Below are 10103 nucleotides of genomic sequence, written 5' to 3' on the forward strand. Positions count from 1 at the left end.
TTTGTTGACCCATGTTGTCACGCCCATTCTAATTCCCACAAACCGCCCAAAACTTCCACGCCCACATTTTTGAACATTTTTACGATATTTTTTCATGATTTTATTAGTCTTGTAAATTTCCATAGCTTCTTAAAAATATGTGCCACGCCCACTATGACGCCCTACAACCGCCCAAAACTGCCACGCCCACTTTTTTGAAAAATTTTTCGTTATTTTTTCAAAATTATTAGTCTTGTAAATTTTTGCCACGCCCACTCTAACGCCCTAAAGCAGCCGAACCGGTCACGCCCACACTTTGGAACAATTTATAATTTTTCTCATTTTATTCCCCAATATATATCGATATCCCAGAAAAATTATGAAATTTCGCCTTCCCATTCACACTAGCTGTGTAACGGGTATCTGATAGTCGGGGAACTCGACTATAGCATTCTCTCTTGTTTTATTTGGAAATGGACCATGATAATAGACTTTTACCTTATATATGTATGCATATGAACAAACGAGCGAAGCAAATATTGCTGTAATTAAACATTTTTTGCTACTCATGAAAATTTAGCTGCCGACTTTCTTGTTTAAAACGAATTTTCTTGACTACACTACCCCACACGCACGTAAGTGGCAATATGTAGACATGTAGACAAGCACAAAACACGGCACCGGCATATGTGCACGATTTCCGTAGACCGGAGTAGGCGAAGAGGCAAGACAACGACGTGCGTCGAACCCTTGTTGATTATGTTTCGTAATTAAGCACATTTTAATATGAAGCATAATGTCATAAAACTAATGCATGGTTTTACAGCACATCTGAGTAAGCAGGGCCCTAGTACTAAGTTACATTCTCGTCTAAAGCAGGAAGCGCGCCTATGGGGGAATCCTATGTAAACAGACGGTGAATTCGCTGACATTTCTCAGTTCGGGTAACACACAGCCATGTTTTTGTTGTTTATGGCCTATTGTAAAGTATCTTGTTGACACATTTTACGAAATTAACAGGGGAAAACTACGAGCAGGCACACCTTGCCTCATGGACGGAGTTTAAAGACGGCAACAAACGGATGTCCATGTAAAATGTTCCTCTGGTTATTCTTTTAAGAAATTTTCAACCGTTATTGGTTAAGTTAAAATGTTAGGAAGTATATAACATAAGAGCAACATGGGTGTAAATTCTGTACAAATTTTTTCGATTTAATTTTTGTCTTTGCAATATCTATCGAAACTATAACGGCCTCAAACAGATCAAAACTCTCACGCTCACACTTTTAAATTGCTTTTTATTTTATTATTTTTTGTGTTATTTGTGTTACCCACTAGCTGGGTAACGGCATTTCAGGTATGGGGTCAAGAAACTATAGTGTTCTCTTGTTTTAATATATAGTTACTAGTAGTAAGGGTATACAAACTTTTGCTTGTCGAACCTAGCTTTCTCTCCTGTTTTTAATGATTATCACCTTTATATACCCTTTACAAGTACGAATACTATAGTCTTTAAAAAGCTTATAACTGGTAGCAGATGCGATTCCAGCCGTATAAAGTATATAGATCCTTCATTAGAGTCAATCTGTTCGGCAGTCAGTATGATCGCTGTAATCTCATTAACTATAAAAGATAGATAGTTAAGATTATGCACACAGATTTAAGAACCCTGTCATTCCCACAACTTATCAAACTTTTTTGCAAATTTCAATTGATACTCCAGTAACTGAGAAAGGTGTATTGGGTAATCGAGAAAATCGTCTATATCATTCTCACCTGTTCAAACTTCTGATATCAAAAGGACGAAGGAAAAAAAAGCGAAAGAAACTTCTGATGTCAAAAAGAGTGACGGTAAAATCTTTTCCTACAAATAGTTCTGATATCAAAATTTAAACTGTGTTTTAACATTTACAATTCTGAAACCTTCGTTTCAGATCAATGTTGTAAACGAAATAGCTCTGAAAGCAGACTTCAGATATCATATGTAAAATAAATGTCATTTGTATGTATTGTTATTTTACAAGTTGGCAGTCATTCGGGGCATATGTGTAGGAAAAGTACAAAAATGCCAGTATATTCACTCTTTTGAAACAAAATTTCACTTCTGAAAAATGTTTTGATATTCTTACATATTTAGTTTATTCGTCTTGTAAAATTCTGTCGATTTGACAAAAATCGTTTTGTCAAGCCCACAAACCGCCCAGAAGTAGCCAGCCTACAATTTTGGAAAATGTCTTGATATTTCTTCGTTTTATTGCTTACCCTGCCAATTTCTACCGGTATACCGAAAACACTTTGGTTTTGCCCCTTTAAACCGGCCAGAGCTGGCATGCCCTCACTTTTGAAAAATTCTTTAAAATTCGCACTTCCACTAGCTTTGTAACGAGTATCTGATATTCGGAAAACTTGACTATGGAATTCTATTTTGTTTTAAAACAAAGTTATTACATTAAGGGTATACAAAGCTTTGTTCCGCTAATGTAAATTGTATTTTTATACCCGCTACTCGTAGAGTAAAAGTGTATACTAGATTCGGTAAAAAAGTATGCAACAGGCAGAAGGAAGCGTATAAGGATATATATTCTAGATCAGGATCGATAGCCGAGTCGATCTGGTCATTTCCGTCTGTCCGACTGTCCGTATAAACGTCGAGATCTCATGAACTATAAGAGCTAAAAGGTTGAGATTAATCATACAGATTCTAGAGACATAGGCGTGTTGACCCATTTTGGCACTCCCATTCTAACGCCCACAACCGCACAAAACTGCCACGCCCACACTTTTGAAAAATGTGTTGATATTATCTCATAATGTTATTCGTCGTGTAAATTTCTATAGATTTGCCAAAAAAAAACGGGTATCTGATAGTTGGGTAACACGACTATATCATTCCCTCTTCTTTATTCATAAATTAAACAAAAATTCGAGCGGCTATTTAATTTGTAACAATTAATATACATATCCGAGCGACTAATTTTGGATGCAGCTACAAATCTAGTAAAATCTTTTGATCTACAAATTGCTCGTTAAAGTAGCGAATGATAATTTGTGGTCGATAGTCTCCTTGCAATAAACTTCAAAAACTATAAGTAATTATAGTTTCGAATTGATTACAGCTCCCACTATAAAATTCAGATCACTTTTTCACCAAATTGATACTAACAAACTGAGTTATCATTTTTTAGCATTGCAAGCATTAAAATTCAATTTGATTCACCATCTGTTTTTCAATGACGCATAATTTCGCAGCCACATTATACACATCTGTTCTCGATTTACACTAAAAATGTTGCAATAAAACAAATCTTGCACTTAACTCTGTATGGATGTTTAAGTTAAGAATACCAAAGGCCCCAAAACCACCAAGCCGAACTTTCCACCAGACAGATTGATCGCACAGCATTGAAACTTTTGGAGGGTGGCAGCCGAAGTCGAGGACTCTTTTAGGTATGTGAAAAAAATACCTAAAAGAAAAACCTGATATTCTGACAGCACATTTCTGATCGGTGGGATGGTCATGATATGGTACATATATCTTAAAATCTGTTGCGAACACGCCTTTTCCAGCTTGTCCTTGGAAATTCTTATAAATTACGATGACATCCGCTTGCAAGGTGCCATATGGGCAGTGATGGCTGCACTCATTTGATCATAACCAACGACTTCAATACAGTACGCCCGGAATTAAAAGATTTACTTCAGATCCGGGAGGTATTACCTATAAGATGAAATGTACGTATGACTGTTGGAAGCGTCCAGGTAAATATTATATTCTAGCTTTCACATTAAATATATAAACGCATACGTTTGGGTTCGATCTGTAACTCCGGTAAGGAACATGGATCAAAACTCGTTTGCAGAAGGATTACTTAATAATAGGGGGTTTGTCCATTTTTTGCCTTCAGATTGTGATATAAAAACAATTTAAAAGTTTTATTGTGCCTTTCTCGTATATTTTTATATCCGTTACTCATAAAGTAAAAGGGTATACTAGATTCGTTGGAAAGAATGTAACAAGTACAAGGAAGCGTTTCCGACCATACATATACATATTTTTGATCAGGATCAAAAACCAAGTCGGTCTGGCCATGTCCATGTCCACGTCCGTATAAAGAGTTGAGACTTATACAAAATCTTTTGCTATTTTTTCATGTTTTTATTGGTCGTGTCTTTTATCAATCTGCCAAAATAGTTTTTGCCACGCTTACTCTTACGCCCACAAACCGCCCAAAATCTGCCACGCCCAGTCCGTTAGACTATTCTTATTTGTTTCCAATTTTTTCACCAATATCTATCGATACTACAGAAAAATTATGAAATTCCGCAACCACTAGCCGAGTAACGGATATCTGATAGTCGTGAAAGTCAACTTTAGCGTTCTCTCTTGTTAGGACCTAAAGCTTCGTCCTTAAAGTTAGCCAGATAAAATTAAAAGTTTAACATCCTCTGAACAAGGAATTTAAGATCATGGAAGCCCGTCTTGGTAGGTTAGTCCTATTAATAATAAAGGTTCAGTACCGGCAATGATAAAGGCTAATTATTTCTGAATAATTCACAGTAGGTGAATGGCTGAAATAGCTAACTAGGATACTAAATATAGAGGTATATCGCACACAACCATTTTTTTTTTTTTTTGTACACAAGCAGCAGAGGAAAATGCGAAATGACTTGAAAATAAAAACGTCGCTCCATAGGATCAACTACCACGAGCAATTTTGTAAAATTCTAACTAGAATATATAACAATAATTTATCTGTATGCGGACAAAGATTAGAAGGGATACGTCATGCTTATAAGCTTACAAAATAAAAAGAACTATCTCTCCTAAACTATTCTGGTGGAGTGGTTTCAATCCCAGCCGAAGAGAAGCCTTTCCGAAAAGAGAAAATTTCCCTATTAAATGAAATTCTTTGTCAATGTTTGGGCCTTGCGGATTTCAGAGGACTTTTCTTCTAGAAAGCAAACACAAATCTCGTTCATTTAAATGCAAGGACATTTACCTGTTTGTCAAAGAAGATGAACTAATTATCAGTAACAGCACAGGAGAGAACACTATAGTATACCATACTCAGCAGGTTGCTCAGCGGAGAAAAATGTTTTTAACATATCCAGTTGACAGTTTTCAGAGGCCGTTGGCATCAGATTGGTCATTGCCAACATGTTTTTGGTACAGTAAGAGAAAAAATACCCTTTTCTCGTAAAGTAAAATAGTACACTAGTTTCGTTTAAAAGTATGTAACAGGTAGAAGGAAGCGTTTCCGACCGTATAAAGTATATATATTCATGATCAGGATCAAAAGCCGATTCGATCTGACCATGTCCGTCTGTCCGGCCGTATGAACGTCGAAATCTTAGGAACTATAAAAGCTAGAAAGTTTGGAATTAAGTTTAATAATTCTAGAAACATATATGCAGCGCAAGTTTGTTGACCTATGTCGCCACTCACATAAGTCCCCAAAACTGCCACGCCCACACTTTTAAAAAATTTGTTTTAATATTTGTAGATCCTATAGAGCTAAACTTTTTTAACAAAAAAATGTTTGGAAAATCACTCAGAAATAAAATGGCATTAAACAATACTAAGACTTCGAAAAGCAAAAAGGGTGAAACAAGTAAAAAAAATCAAGGGTGTTGATGCTTCAGTATCATCTTCACGTCAATCAAGCAACCTAACCAATTTGATTAGTATTTTGGTTCGCAAGGGAATCTGTGAAATAAAAGAGGGACACACTAGCGAATTCGTGAATCTGGATAATCTAAAGGATATCGTGCACAAGCTCGTCGCACGAAATCGAGTCCAATCTCTCGTTTATAGTAACGACAAGCAAATATATCAGACCGCATAGCTGCAGTTGAACTGTCGGTAAATGAACATCTGAAAGATAAAGAATATTTGAGTGACTACTAAATGGACTTCGATTCAAGCTCTATCCCAGAAAAATGATGAAATTTCACCTTCGCATTCACACCAACTGAGAAGAGGGTAACTCGACTATAGCATTCTCACTTGTTTTACATTACTGAAGGGAGCTTGCGTCCTTCCTTTCTTATTTCCCTTCAAAAGAAAGCCTTAAAAATTTTGTATTTTTAAATATGTTAAGGAAAATAAATCCCATATTTTTAGAATCGTGCACATCAGTGCCTTAATAAACGGTACTTACGAAAAGCAAATCATTTCACTTGTTTTATTGCATTTCAGTTTCTGTTCAATTGCTCTTTCAATTATGATTCGTCTAGATTGTATGTGTTTTCTTAGAAATTTAGCGACGGTTTTCAGGTTTGTATTTCGCAAGTACATACATTACATGTAAAACATACATTACATGTATTTATGTACCTAATAACTTTAATAAATATTTAATTTGAATTTACTTATTCGTTTTTCTTTTTGTTTTGTTTTATTTCTTTCCCACATTATTAATTATTCCCAATACAGTAATACACACATATATTTTCTTGCAGATGATTGGCCACCAGGGTATAAAAAATATAATAACTGAACACGGCTACTGATACTGAAATGTATAGACTTATATTTAAATAAAATAAAAAATGCATTTTTTAAGCGGGCTTTGTTACATTTTTGAGACATGCCTCCTCTTTAAATAGATATTTTACATTTACATGTACATCTACATCTACATACATATTACATCCACAAGTCTTTCAGTGAAGAAGAATTTCAGGGAATGCATTCAGGATCCTTTCAGGAAATGCTTACGGAAGCATCTTGGTATGGTAACTCTACTATATTACTTTATTATTACTTTACTACTATACTACTTTATTATTATTATTATTCCCAAAGGCCTTCCGGAGTACTTCCACTTCCGACTGGGTTATGGTTTTTACTCACACAAGCAAGCAAATTCTATTTTGTAGATGCTTAAGCTCACTATTTTAGACGAGCCAAAAGAAAGCAATTTTGGCCGTCACCAAAAAAAGTGGCTGCATAGTGCAAGACCGTTACGCTTCTGTTTATTCCGTCTTCGGTGATATCATATGACTTTCCTTCAGCGACAGTTATTGATGTGAATATCACATTACGACTTCTTCTCCGAACCGCAATGCACTGCGAAGATGTTTTATTTCAAATACTTGCTGTCTCACCCTCTCCTGTCATTCTGACATTTGGTACATTTGAAAGATATGATGTTTTCGTATTGTTCAAGCGCTACACCCTGAAAACTGGCTAACACGCAACATAAAGGGGACGCAATAGGCTAAATGTAATAGTTTAAGGAAGGAATAGTTTAAAGGAAATGTGTACCCTTGTCTTCTATGCCATTTTTAACTTAATGTAAGATTTTTTCTAAGCTCTTTAAGAGATAAATAAAAGTTTTGAATGAAAAAGTTATTGACCTACATAAGATTTTATTAACTAATTATTGGTACTTCAGAAGTTATATTAAGCTAGACCTTATTTAAAATGGTCTGCTTGTGGCGGATGATAGTGGAGTAAGAGAGTGAAGTGAAAATCGATTAGAAAGTAAGTGAAAAAAGTAATTTAATCACCTTAAGCATATATAAATTTCCAATATTATTTTTATAAATTTAGATCTTATTAATCTAGCTATTGCTGTCAAGATTCCAATATTCAACAGCAATGTCGAGCTCATAGTCACCACACAATTTGTATGAAAATAAGCGATGATTTTTACATTGGCATAACCTAGGCAGTCATCGCTTTAAACAAATTGGCATAAACTATTATTATTTTAAATAATTATTATTATTAAATTATTTGAATCACTGCTTTTTATTCGCATTTTAACGGGTAAATGATACCTCTACTCTTCACTTTTTCACCGCTTTTTAATCAGTGAATACCAACTCATTTTTAAAAGAAAAAATTCCATCGATTTTGTATTGCCTATACATCAGAGTATCATCAAAGGAATCATTAAGGTGTCATCAAGATATCATCAAAGAATCATCACATAATCATCACTTTGTCGTCATAGTATCATCAATGAATCATTACAAATTTTGCCTATTGTTTAAATTATTACATTTAAATTTAAGCATAAAATAATAGTGGTAAATATTTCGAAAATCATCACAGCCAAACAACAGTTTCCAGATTGAATGATAAGACCTATACAATTGAACTATATTTAACTTTTACTTTGGTATCTTGATTAATGTCCTTGGATTTTATTATAGTCCGCACAGCCCCATTGCATTAATCCGAGTCTTCTGCCTTCAAAAATGTTCAGTTCGATTGCGATCGGGTAACATGACATTGATTAATTTGGCTGCACTGTACTGTTTAACAAGTTTACTTCTTTGTTTTATATCATTGTACTATTGAAAGATCGGAAGAAGATTGGAAGATCTACAAAATTGGAATGTCCTCAAAGATGGAAGCATCACGTTGTTCAACATTTTGACGTAAAATATCCGATACGGTTTTGACCCTATCCCTATATACTAATCTAACTCCATAATATGAAAATTTCAACAAATCATTGTTGATGAACCACCGTGTTCTACCATTCCTAAGTTACTTTTCGGAGAAAAAGCACTTACAGGGTGTCGCAAACATACTGCCGGCAGTCTCTCCATCAAAAACTATTTCGACCCAAAATATTCTTCAACTGCTCCAAGGGCCAATATAATCCAAATTTGACCAATAAAATGGTCTAACCAACCGTTTTTTATTTAATCGGGGTTGTAACCATTTGATTTGATTATTTCTGACTGGGACGAACAAGTGCATCCGTGAAATTAAAGTCTAAAAAGAATAAAAAAAGAGAGGAACCAAACATAACTTTACAATCAGCGCAAGTTTGTTGACCCATGTTTCCACTTGTCGAACGCCCACAAACCGCCCAAAACTGCCACGCCCAAATGTTTAAATTTTTTTTTGGATATTTGTTCATTATTTTATTAGTCTTGTAAATTTCTATCGCTTTTCTTTGTTTTATTGTTTGTCTTGCCAATTGTCTTCCCAAAAACACCGTTTCACTTGCAAAACCTTTCACCTGCAAAACGATTTAATCTAAGAAACAAAAAACGGAAAAACTATCCTTAGCATCAAGGCACCTTCAAACCTTGCCTTATATAATTATGCGGTACGGGATGGTACCATATTAAGAACTCACTATTTTTTATAATTTGTATCTTGTTCCGTTTCGAAAATTGTAATTGAAGTAAATTTAAAAAAAATATTTATTATTAGACAATTCGCTTCTATCATAATTTATTAAATATTACCAATTATTTTATAATCACAAATTGCAAACTACAACCATAACTTACGGAAATCGACATAGCATATTTTCTTGTTTTTTGTTTGCTAAGTGTATAATTCTTGTTTTTCAAAGGATTATTATTACATCTCATGAAAGAGAAGACCGAATTCAGGCGGAAAACTCTGCACAACACAATCAAAAATCAATAAATCAAATCGACGGTCGAATGGAATGCGACTGTACGTAATGGCTGCCTACAAAAAATAAAATATATAAATAATGTATAAAATAAAATATATAAATAAATGTATAAATAAATATAGACAAGAAATAAAATGTAAGAACATATTCAATTAAGTAAAAGCGTTATACAATGTAACCAATGTAACCATTTGTCTTTTCTTATTTAATAATAATAATCTTTTTTCCTAATTTGAAAAAATTAGTTCTTATGTATGAGTCCGCACTATTATTGAAGGGAGACCGTATTGGTTATTGGTCTTATCATAATTCCGTATATTCTTAAAATGACCGTATGTAGTTAACAAAGTTAAACCAAAAAGCTCTTAGCCACACATTCATAAAATAATAAAATTTGGTATAAATTTGAGAATAAATACTTTTTTTACGAGTACTAGACCAAATGGTTATTAAAACGGTTCTAATAAAACCGATTAACTTTAAAATGTAAGGCCTTAGTGTTAAAACAGCGGTATTAGAAATCCGTTCTTAAAATGATACCATGAGTTCTGATAATGATACCAAACGGTATAAGGCTGATTTTAAGACTCAAGTACCCACGTTTTAAGATACATTCAGAGGCGTACATGGCCGCCTACCCGGACAATGACACGCCGCGGAAAGCTGCTACTCTACTCAGACGAAGACGCACCGCACCGCCTAAGCTAATGTGCTTTAATATTTAAG

The 10103-nt window shown here is 34.3% G+C and overlaps 1 long non-coding RNA gene across 2 annotated transcripts; it reads left to right on the plus strand.

Moving 5' to 3' along the window:
- The first annotated feature begins 2618 nt into the window (after positions 1-2618).
- Positions 2619-6291, plus strand: LOC27206946. 2 transcript variants are annotated; one of them, XR_006541900.1, is made up of 3 exons: positions 2619-3426; positions 3547-3738; positions 5484-6291. It is a non-coding gene; the product is annotated as an uncharacterized LOC27206946 (long non-coding RNA). The 2 variants fall into 2 exon arrangements; XR_001600221.3 differs by having other exon boundaries at positions 2623-3426; positions 3547-3711; positions 5484-6289.
- The last annotated feature ends 3812 nt before the right edge of the window (positions 6292-10103 follow it).

The sequence above is a fragment of the Drosophila simulans genome, chromosome 3R (assembly GCF_016746395.2).
Source record: "Drosophila simulans strain w501 chromosome 3R, Prin_Dsim_3.1, whole genome shotgun sequence".
Classification (NCBI taxonomy): domain Eukaryota; kingdom Metazoa; phylum Arthropoda; class Insecta; order Diptera; family Drosophilidae; genus Drosophila; species Drosophila simulans.